The sequence below is a fragment of the Cucumis sativus genome, unplaced genomic scaffold, assembly GCF_000004075.3.
Source record: "Cucumis sativus cultivar 9930 unplaced genomic scaffold, Cucumber_9930_V3 scaffold41, whole genome shotgun sequence".
Taxonomy (NCBI): Eukaryota; Viridiplantae; Streptophyta; class Magnoliopsida; order Cucurbitales; family Cucurbitaceae; genus Cucumis; species Cucumis sativus.
In genome coordinates this window covers 397,194-407,773 of record NW_022279549.1, presented here as the reverse complement: position 1 = coordinate 407,773, position 10,580 = coordinate 397,194, and the positions used below count along the sequence as shown (strand labels likewise).

The 10,580-nt window shown below is 32.3% G+C and overlaps 1 long non-coding RNA gene across 2 annotated transcripts; it reads right to left on the bottom strand.

Annotated features, from left to right (window-relative positions):
• Nucleotides 1-6,179: 6,179 nt before the first annotated feature.
• Nucleotides 6,180-9,976, bottom strand: LOC116405896. Of its 2 annotated transcripts, XR_004218977.1 has the most exons (4): nt 9,960-9,976; nt 7,675-7,733; nt 7,380-7,567; nt 6,180-6,275 (listed from the first exon to the last, which is right to left on the bottom strand). It is a non-coding gene; the product is annotated as an uncharacterized LOC116405896 (long non-coding RNA). The 2 variants fall into 2 exon arrangements; XR_004218978.1 differs by lacking the exon at nt 6,180-6,275 and having other exon boundaries at nt 7,194-7,567.
• Between the last annotated feature and the right edge of the window lie 604 nt (nt 9,977-10,580).

Genomic DNA, 10,580 nt, shown 5'->3' with positions numbered 1-10,580 from the left:
TGTAGATTTGTTGGAGTTCGATTCGCCAATACTTTGATAAAGCTAGAATTTACATTGAGGAAATTAAATGAAAGAAAGTATTGTGAAAGTAATTGAGTTCCATATTCTTAGTATTAGGTTTCCTTCGTTTGAGAAATTTGAGTAACATTAAAGTAAGGGGTTTCTATTACTGGACTCTTTGAAAGTTTTGAAATGTGTTGACTGTTTGGATCTTTGGACTTAGTATGGTTTACTAATATATGTAGAAGTAGATATGATGACAAATGTATATTATGCCAGACTGGTATAGAAGTAGATACGATGGATAATGTATTTGTAAACTGAGAAAGGTGTTATGTATATATATATATATCTTGATTGTCTGGTGTGTTGTTATAGTATCAACTGATTTGTGATAGATTGAATAGATTGAACGTGAGTGTGTTAAGTTGGATTGATGATATGATGGAGTAGTTTGACTATACTAGGAATGGATTGATTAAATGTTTATAACGAACTAAGGGAAAATTGTTAGCTTTGTCGATTGGGTAGTGTGCCTTGAAGGTGTCCTAACGGGATCACCACCTGTTGTGCATTCTTCGAGAGCACTAGAATGACATGTGCATTCTTTGAGAGCAATAGACTGACATGTGCATTCTTCGAGAGCACTAGACTGACATGTGCTTTCTGCAGAGCACTAGACTAATATTTGTGTCCTTTAGGGCATTGGACTGATTATGTGTATTCCTACATGATCACAAGACTTTTGAAGTGCAGGGCACCTCGAATAGGAAGTTAACAATTTTATTTTTCTTCTAACAGATCAGTAGTGGGTCTCTTACTGGGTATGTTTATACTCACCCTTTTATGTTTAATCTTTTTCCGCGAAACTGCCATAGGGAAATGTCCTTCAAATTGCTTCTACTTTATATTTTTTTTATTTTGGTTTTCTTTAGTAATTGAGACTGTTTGGGTTTCATGATTGAACGATTTTTATGTTCTTGAACTTTCTTTATTATCGATACTTTTACACTTTCAAAATTTTTATTTGAAATAGAGCCCGAATAAAAACTCTTTAATGTTGTTAAAAAATATATTTTTTTAAATTATAAAGTCTTATGGTTAAAGGACGAATCTAGTCTTAAAGTAATAACTTCAGCTTAATTCGAAAAATTAGGCCGTTACAATCTATTTTGTAGAAAAGAAAATCATCGATTTTATTTTGGTTAAGAAGCTGTTTTTCTTCTACATATTTATAACTCTCTTTCTTTCATTGAGTAGGAGACGGGGTAGGAGAAAATCATAGGATTCTATTAACTTAAAAATTATTAAATTAATAGAAGTTTCAAATCAACTAACTAATTAACCATTAATCAATTAGTTAATAATTAATTAATCATATTTAATTAATATTTCATTTAAATCTTATTGAATGAATATCTCTCCAATATCTTATATTTTTATATTAATTTAATTAAATAATATTAAACTAAACTATTAATTAATTATTCAATTAATTAATAACAAAATTAAATATTTTATATTTAACTTAAGTTAAATTTGAATCATATTCAAATATAACTTTATATCTCATAATTAATAATTTTAATATGAAACAAATCCACATTAAATTAATATTTGAACTCATTCAAATATTTTATCTCTCATAAATTAATTTTGAACTTTATCTAAAATCAAATTTATATAATAAAGTTTCATTAACATATAAACTTTATATTATAATGTACCACTATATATTATATAATTATACTAATTTCCAAAGTAAATTTGAATATTTCAAATTAGAACCAGCATAAATAAATCACATTATCATTTTGTATCATCCATTACTTTGTATTCAATCATACTAATTGGATCAACCTAATACATAAAACAAATATAGAATTTTTTTTTAAAAAAAAGCATGCACAAATAGAGACAAATAGACATTGATAGCTATCTATCTCCATCTATCTGAAACAAGCACACATAAATTGTTATATTTCTCTATCGGATGGACAAAAATAGCAGTCTATTTATATCTACCTGAGATACAAACATTAAAAAAAAAAAAAAACCTTACCAATAAAATTCTTGAATTTTCATGTTATTCTAAATGCAACACGTTCTCAGCCCAAGAAGTCAAACAACTCTTCATTGTAAAAGTAGCTTTACTTCTTTCATCAAACCACTTTTGCAATACATCTCTAATTGAACTAAGCATGGTAGCTACAGGTAGTTCTCTAAGAAGAAGAAGACCTTCTAAAAAAATCAACAGTTACATGAGCAACTAATGGATGTATATTAGTTGCATCTTTAGCAAAAGATAAATACCAAGCCACATCATTGTCTTTCTTTACTGGCACCACAGTTGGACCTTGCTTTTACCAAAATCAAGTAAAACAGATAATTCTACTTATCCATCCAATTGAATCTGTTCACATATTAAATCAACTAGAGAATTAAAGCTGACTCGGACATCTACCAAAATTTCAGCAACTAAGTAATTCTCATAAATATTACATCCATTCCATTGACCTCCATAAAAAACAACAATAGGAAAAGACATTATAATCTGTAAAAAAAAAAAAATTAAGTATTTAATTGTGATAGAAAGAAATAGATAGACATAGATATACATTTATTACTGAATAAAAGAATAAAATGTACAAAATGATAATACTAAACACAATGCAAGAATAAGTAAACCATCGTGCAATGAAATAATATACATTAAACGATCCTATTAACCGTGATAAACGACCATTTAACAACGGTAAATGATAATATTGATTAAAAAAAATTATCATGTTGACATGGGTACACGATCATATGATATTGGTGATCGTATTGAATAGTGTAAACAATCGTCTTGTTATCGGTACACGATTGTGTTAATATTTGTAAGTGATTCTATTGATAGTGGTAACTGATCATGTAATTCCATGTAAATTATCGTCAAAAACTTTAAACTATCGATCTTTATAATGAAGTACATAATTCTTACATTAATACTTAAAATTTGTTGTAACGACCCAACTTTTCTAACTAAGTTGAAGTCATTAATTTTGACAAAGAGACCTTGATTGACACAAAATATAATAAAATTCACTTGAAATCATACGATCAAAGAAAACAAACTTAAGTTCGGGCCCTATTTCAAATATCCAAAACTTTAAAAGTACTATTTACAAAACAACAGTTCGTAAACTCAGTTCCATCACAAAATTTTTAAACAACCTCATGTACAAAGGAAAAACAAGAAACATAAAGCGGAAGCATTTGAAGGACATTCCCTTATGGCAATCACGTCTCCTTCTTGTCCCTCGTCAGTCTACCTCCTTTGTTACCTTTGCCTGAAATAGTTAAACATGAAAGGATGAGTATAAACATACCCAATAAGAGACCCTATTGGTCCCGTTAGGGGAAAAAGAAACTGTTAACTTTCTATTGGGGTACCCTGCACAGTCACAGTCTTGTGATCCCGTAGGATACACATAATCAGTCTAACGCCTCAAAGGACGCATAAATCAGTCTAGTGTTCCGCAGAAACACATATCAGTCTAATGCTCCCGAAGGATGCACATATCAGTCTAGTGCTATCGAAGGATGCACATATCAGGTGGTGATCCTGTAGGACACCTGCAAGGTAACTACCCAATAGAAATCTAACAATTTTCCCCTCAATCCATTCTAAACATCTTAAAACTCATTCATAGTACAGTCCAACTACTTCAACATATAATCCTTTCACTGAACACCCTAATAGTCAACTTATCTCACTTTAGCCCAATGTCCGCAGTAACATATCAATACATCAGTCAATCAAACTATATAGTCATAACACCCCTCAATTCACCAGTACACAACCATACTTTAGTATAACATACACCCAATCTAAACGACAATCACAAGTTCACATCCACATTCCATACAAACACAATCTACAATTGTCGTCCTGTCTACATCCATACATATTTATATATATATATATATCCCAGACAATCACAATATGCATTCAACATCAAGTCTACATTCATACGTATATATATCGTTTCGACATCTTTACTCAATCGGAGGTAACTATACAGACAGCACAATTCAAAACTATAGGTGAGTCCAGTAGTAGAGAATCCCTTAGCTTATAACCTTACTTAAGCTTCTTTTTCAAACTAAAGTGCAACGAACCGACCTAAACATAATTGAAGAGAAATCAATCACTTCCACAAACAATTTAATCCATTCAATTCACTCTATATGTAAATTCCATAACTTACCCAAATTGTGGAGAATCAAATTCTAACGGAGACGGATCGGTGCAACAAATAACCAAACAATTCAAATCTAAACATACATGGCGTGACGGAACCGGAGTGACTCGGGCTAACGGTGATGCGACGATACGACAAAATTTGCTTGACGTTCGATGTAGGTGGAAGACGGTGGTGAAGTTGATTGGAGAATGAAAAGAGAAGGAAGAAAAGAGACGGTGGTGTGGCCGTAGGTTGAAGAGGAAGAGAAAGGAAGAAGATGAATAGGAAAAGAGAAAAAATAAGATTAAATATTATAAATATATATATATATGAAATACAAAAAAAAAGTAGAATAACGATGAAATTTTGAAAAATGAAAATTTGGATAAAGTAAAATTTGAAAATAAAGATTTGATATAAATCCAATATTTGGAGGAAAAAAAAGTGTGTTAAGATAATGTAGGAGAAAATCAATATTTATGCTAAAATTTTGCATATTTCAAAATTAGTTACAGTTTAACTAAAAAGCAGGCGAGGAGATTTTAGGGTTAATGAAAATTCAAAACACATGAAATGCTCGTGTTTGCTATTCTTCTAATAAAATTTTGCTATTTTCTCAAATGAGTGTAATCCAACAAAATGAAGTTGTGTGTGTGTGAACAAAAATGAGGTAAATAGCTTTGATGATGATGGCAAATGGGTAAAGAAAATCTTATCTTATTCTTCACTTTTCATTTAATTGACAAAAAGTAACCAACCATATGAAGGGAAAAACAAAATGCTCTCTCAGTTACTTTACTCATTTCTTTGTTCTTTGTGTGGGAGATATTTGAAATGGAGATGAATATCAAAATGAAAGAGAGATTATGCATACACTGTGAGAAGCACACAGAAAAATTGAAAATAAATTGAAAAGAAGAGAGAGATAAGTCTGAGGGAGAAATATTCATTTCCTTTTCAAAGTGAATTGCAAAGAAATTTTCTCAAATTGAAAAGAAAGGAGAAATATACAAAGTCAGCCACCGCTTCTTCTCCCTTCAGTCTGCAGTTTTCGTCTCCCTCTCTTCTATTATTAAAATAAATAAATAAAATATCACAACCCGACTTAACACAAACTATTTACTCCAACTTTTTAAACTACAAATTTAATTTCTCAACTTTTAAACTATTTTAAACTTACAAATCTACTTTATTCATTTCTTCAGATTTATATCTAACAAATAAAAAAAAATCAAAATTTATAGACACTTAAAACATAAAATTGAAAGACCTATTAAACAATTGAAAGGTTTAAGAGGTAACTAGACAAACTTTAAAATTTCGAAGGGAAAGAATCTTTTGTTTAACTATTACAGTAATTAATTTTGAAAATATGTTATTTTAGAAAAACTACAAGTGTTTGACAACTCTTTGAAAGCTATTGAAATACTCTCAAATTGTATTTTAAGCAATTTTAATAAAAAGAAAGTCTACATAAAAAAATTACCCTTTTTAAAGGAACATCTTTTCTCTAATCACTCCAATGGAACTCAAACACGTACTTCAAGTTAATTCTGGTATCCAAGAATCAGTCTCATCTAACATAAACAAGAACATTCAACTTGATAGAACTTCATTACCTCATTTTTACAATTCCCAAAGTTACTAAATGAAGGACCATTCCTAAAACATACTTACATCCAACTTTCTCCATGAATAAACTTATCGTCTTTTATGTACTGATGAATATAGAGATGGAGCGATCAGAGTTTGTTTATGTACCAAATTAGAGTGAGTTGAGAAAAGAGTGGATTTACACAAGGACGAAATGGCTGGCTGCTTGTTCAAAACTGAAAGTTAGGGTGACCTTGTTTCTCATAGGGACTCAGCAAATTAAGGGGCCTCCAAGTCTACTTCTTGTCTCATTATACATGCCATTAACCATTCAACGTTGAAAGTCCATATCCCTTTTTCTACGGCCACCAAGGCTTCCTCCACGTCTTCCTCACAAGCCACAAAGATCATCTTCCATACGTTGTTTACTTTATCTAGCTCATGAATCACCTAAATTTTCAAGCATAATGAATTTGCCAAATGAGAGAAAAAATTATGTATATACGACAAGGAAATTGCAAGAATTCACCCTATCAAAAAATATTAAACAAATTCTTGTTCTAGTCCCTAAAATTTTCCATCTTTTCCCAACTTTCAAAATGCTTCCTATGAGATATATTCCAATCACATATAGCAGAAATGACCGATGAGTATTGGATAAATGAATATTAATTGATAAAATAATTTACAAAATACTAAAACCGTTAGTTGGCTACGTTTTGGAAGCTCGATGACTAAAATGGATGTTTTGAAAGTTCTAAGGCTAAAATGGAATTTAAATCAACATAATAGTAAGTTCAAGATCAAAGACAAGCTAAACAATAAAATGTTGCGAGCAGAAAACAATCTAATCATAATTAGAAACATGGATGTATGTATTTGTACACCAAATCACAAAAAATAACTCCAGATTTTGATCTAGAGACAATTAAAAACTTGAACAAATTTGATAATTAAAGAAACACGGAGATGGCCATATGACCCCTTGTGCATAGACTTTTTACATTACATGCTCAATTCCTAGGATCAAAACAAACATAAATATTAAAGACTTAAGAAGCACATACACACAAGTTTGGCTAGTGTATCAATAAACAATATGTATGGAACACTCGGAGAACACATGTTGAACACTAGTTAGTACAGTAGATGTGTTAGACAACAAGTATTCCAATGCAATAAAGGTCAAGATTGGTCACACACACATATTAAACTCTTGGCTTTGAATAAGTTTTGAGTGAAGGACAAGCTTATTTTTAAGCATATAAATACATAAACTTATTGACTTTGAATTTCTATATAAATATGATACATACTTTTTAAATTATATATATTAAAACTGTGTTCTAGCACTATCCTATATTTTTAAGAAAAAAATGACACGTCACCATGTCTATGATTTATTGACCCATGTCTAGAATTCGTATACGTGCTTGTTTGTTGAGAACTTCACGTCTTCATTAGATGGGAGGATAGCCATATTATAGTGGTTGTATATGTAATATAGAGAACCAAACCTAGTACTCGAGATTTGTACAATAACAGAGAAATTACATTTCCACCGGCTGACTTGACTATCAGGGATAGAGTTTTAGGTGGTGGTTGAGCGTGAGCTGATATGCAAACATCATACCCTTCAAATAAAGCTCAAGAACATGCTTTTGCCCTGAGAACTGCAGCTTTTAGGCTGGCTCGATACTTCGATATGTAGTCATCATCATTTAGTATGTAAGGCAACTCGTCTGCAGATCCATAAGGAATTAATCAATCACAAAAATTAGGTAGGATGAAAAACATAAGTGGAAGAAAATACATTACGCTTTGATACTAGCAAGCCATTCGAACTTACCAACAAATCTGCCTTCCCGGTAGCTTTCCTTTAACCAACTGGAGGAGACAATCCAAGCTCTGAGTAATTTGCAATTATGAGCAAGAGCACACTGACACGCTTGAAGGCACATGGTAATGCATATGCTCGATAATCATTGAGAACATTAACAGGAGAAAATAAAGTTAAGAACAGTAGCTTGAAGAACAAAAAACATTCTACAACATAAAATCTTCAAAAACACATTGCTTAAAATCAAGTTTACTAATATAAAAGGTAAGATATTACGTTCCACTCTCCACACTACTGAAGTTCAACATTTCACATGAAAGAAATGAAATACTATTCTCAAATATAACTAAAAAAAAGCATAAATCGGTAAAGAAAAAGCATAGAGAAATGCAAAAGAATCCTTGGCTTTGATATATTGAAAGGTAAAGAATATCAACCATAGATGCCCGGAGAAGAACTCCTACAAATACACACTTAACGCAGATTATCATTCGCTAACATGAGACCTTCTAGAGTTATTCTGTTAGGATACTTCCTAACAAGAACAAGATCTTAATTTATTATAATGAACTATAAGAAAATACAAGATAAAACCAAGTATAAAGCACTTGGAACCTCCCTCTTGAGTACTCTCACCCAAGCCCTAAATCACTCCCCAGAATTCTCCCCTCACTTACCCTCCCTCCATTTATAATAAGATGTAACCACACTTACATAATAATTACTAGTAACTTTCTAAATATCTAATTACCCTTATACCCCTAACCTTATACTAATCTAGGTATCTAACATTACCCGATCCTTCAAAACACCTTGTCCTCAAGGTGTGCTTACAAACATGAAATAGTAAAACCCAAGATTGTTCCTTTTGTCCTAATCCTCTTTCCTACCAATTTCTACCACGTCATTGGAACCATCATGTGTGCAGCAACTTCTTCCTCGTCACGTGATTCACCCCTATTTCAGACCACCTTCTCGAGCCTCTGTAGACCGGTAACTGTCGGCTTCTTCTTTCTCCATTGCAACCAGCCATTTTGTGTTTCTTTGAGCAACAAATTTTTCTTCACTCGAGTCTTCATTTCGAGCCTCACAAGTAATCCTTATCGACCTTCCTCTATAGTTTCTTCTTGGTCACTCTTTGCCATCCTCTTCACCTTCATTGTATAACCGTTGCAATCGCGTTTTCCTCGATTCTTCTATGGATTCAGCAACTTCTTAGAGTCCATCGATTTATGGACCTGAAGATTCCAATCCGTTCTAAATAAACACAATCCAGATCAGTGCCACTGAACACAGGCATTTCAACCTTCTTGAATTTGCTATGATCGTTCGAGTTTTTATCCCTTTCAAACTTGTTTGTTTTACCTTCTACCTTGATTTCCTTCAATGTCTTACCTCCACCTTCGATGATACTCTCAATCATTGGTCCTTTGCTCGACGATCCTTCCATTCTTCCGGAGATTGTCGAATAAAAAGAACTTGACTTGGACCCTCTACTTCTCCCGAGCACGAAAGACGGCAGCCTCTACTTCTTTGGAATATTTTGTCCCTTTCTCCCTCCTCTTTCCTCCCTTTTATTTTGCTTTACTAACAAACTAATGGGAAAGATCTCCTCCGATATTCTCTCCTCCTATAATCTCTCCTATATTCTCGTGTGGGTCAATATTACCCTTTTTAATTCTTCTACTGTATTTAAATAATATTGGAGACATATACTTCCTAACAAGAACAAGATCTGAATTTATTATAATGTAACTATAAGAAAATACAAGATAAAACCAAGTATAAAGCACTTGGAACCCTCCCTCTTGAGTACTCTCACCCAAGCCTTATATCACTCCCCAGAATTCTCCCAACTTACCCTCCCTCCATTTATAATAACATGTAACCACCCTAGTTACCACACTTACATAATAACTACTAGTAACCACACTTACACAATAACTACTAGTAACTTTCTAAATATCTAATTACCCTTATACCCCAACCCTATACTAATCTAGGTATCTAACAAATTCCATAACATAATGTATTAGGGGAAGAAGGAAATCGAGGATAAAAACACTAGCTAGCCAACAAATATCTTTCATTAGTGAGCTTGAGCCATTTTACACGTAAAATGAGAAAAGTAAGCCTGAAACCCAAATTAGCCTAATGGTTGTCTTAACAACCACTACCCACCATCACGATAGAAACAACTGAAAAGGAAGAGCATGATACAATCCAACTCAAACATAAGAATTGATTTTGATGTTTAACTAAAAGTAAACAGGCAGTAGAATAAGAAACTATACCCTTTTAGATCTAGAAGGTTCACAACAATTTCTAGCCTAAGCACAACTACGAGGCAATGGAAGAATGACGGCAAAGGCCTTGTGTGCATGGAATCGCTAACTTTTGTGCAAATGAGATAATTATCGGTATTCAAAGGCCAAAAGGACACATAGAAGAGTGTTCGTCTAAGGCTGCAAGACTAACCCTAAAAAGATAGCAATACAAAAATTTAGAGTTTTTCTTTTCCTGTAATGACATGAGTGCTTGTACTCCCATCAGTAGTGAGAGAACCACCAAGCTCCTCAATCATCTGAATTAGAAAACAACTGCACATTAGAGCAGTCACAATTTGGAATAAATAGAACTTTTTATTGTTAGAATCTTAGAATATTTATGAAAAGTTTATGGGAATATTTTTCTTAATTCCTAAATATTTTCCTTTTTTATTCCTCTGTATATTCTATTTATTCTCCCTTGTACCTATTGTATTTTTCATCAGAAAATAATAAGAAAAAAAATATAGTGGTTTTTCTCCTGGTACACAGGTTTCCACTTAAAGTTGTGTGTTTGTTTGTCTCCCTTTCTATGGTATCCGAGCAGGTGGTCCAAGAAGGTCTTGCGTTCAAGCCTCGCATTGTCGT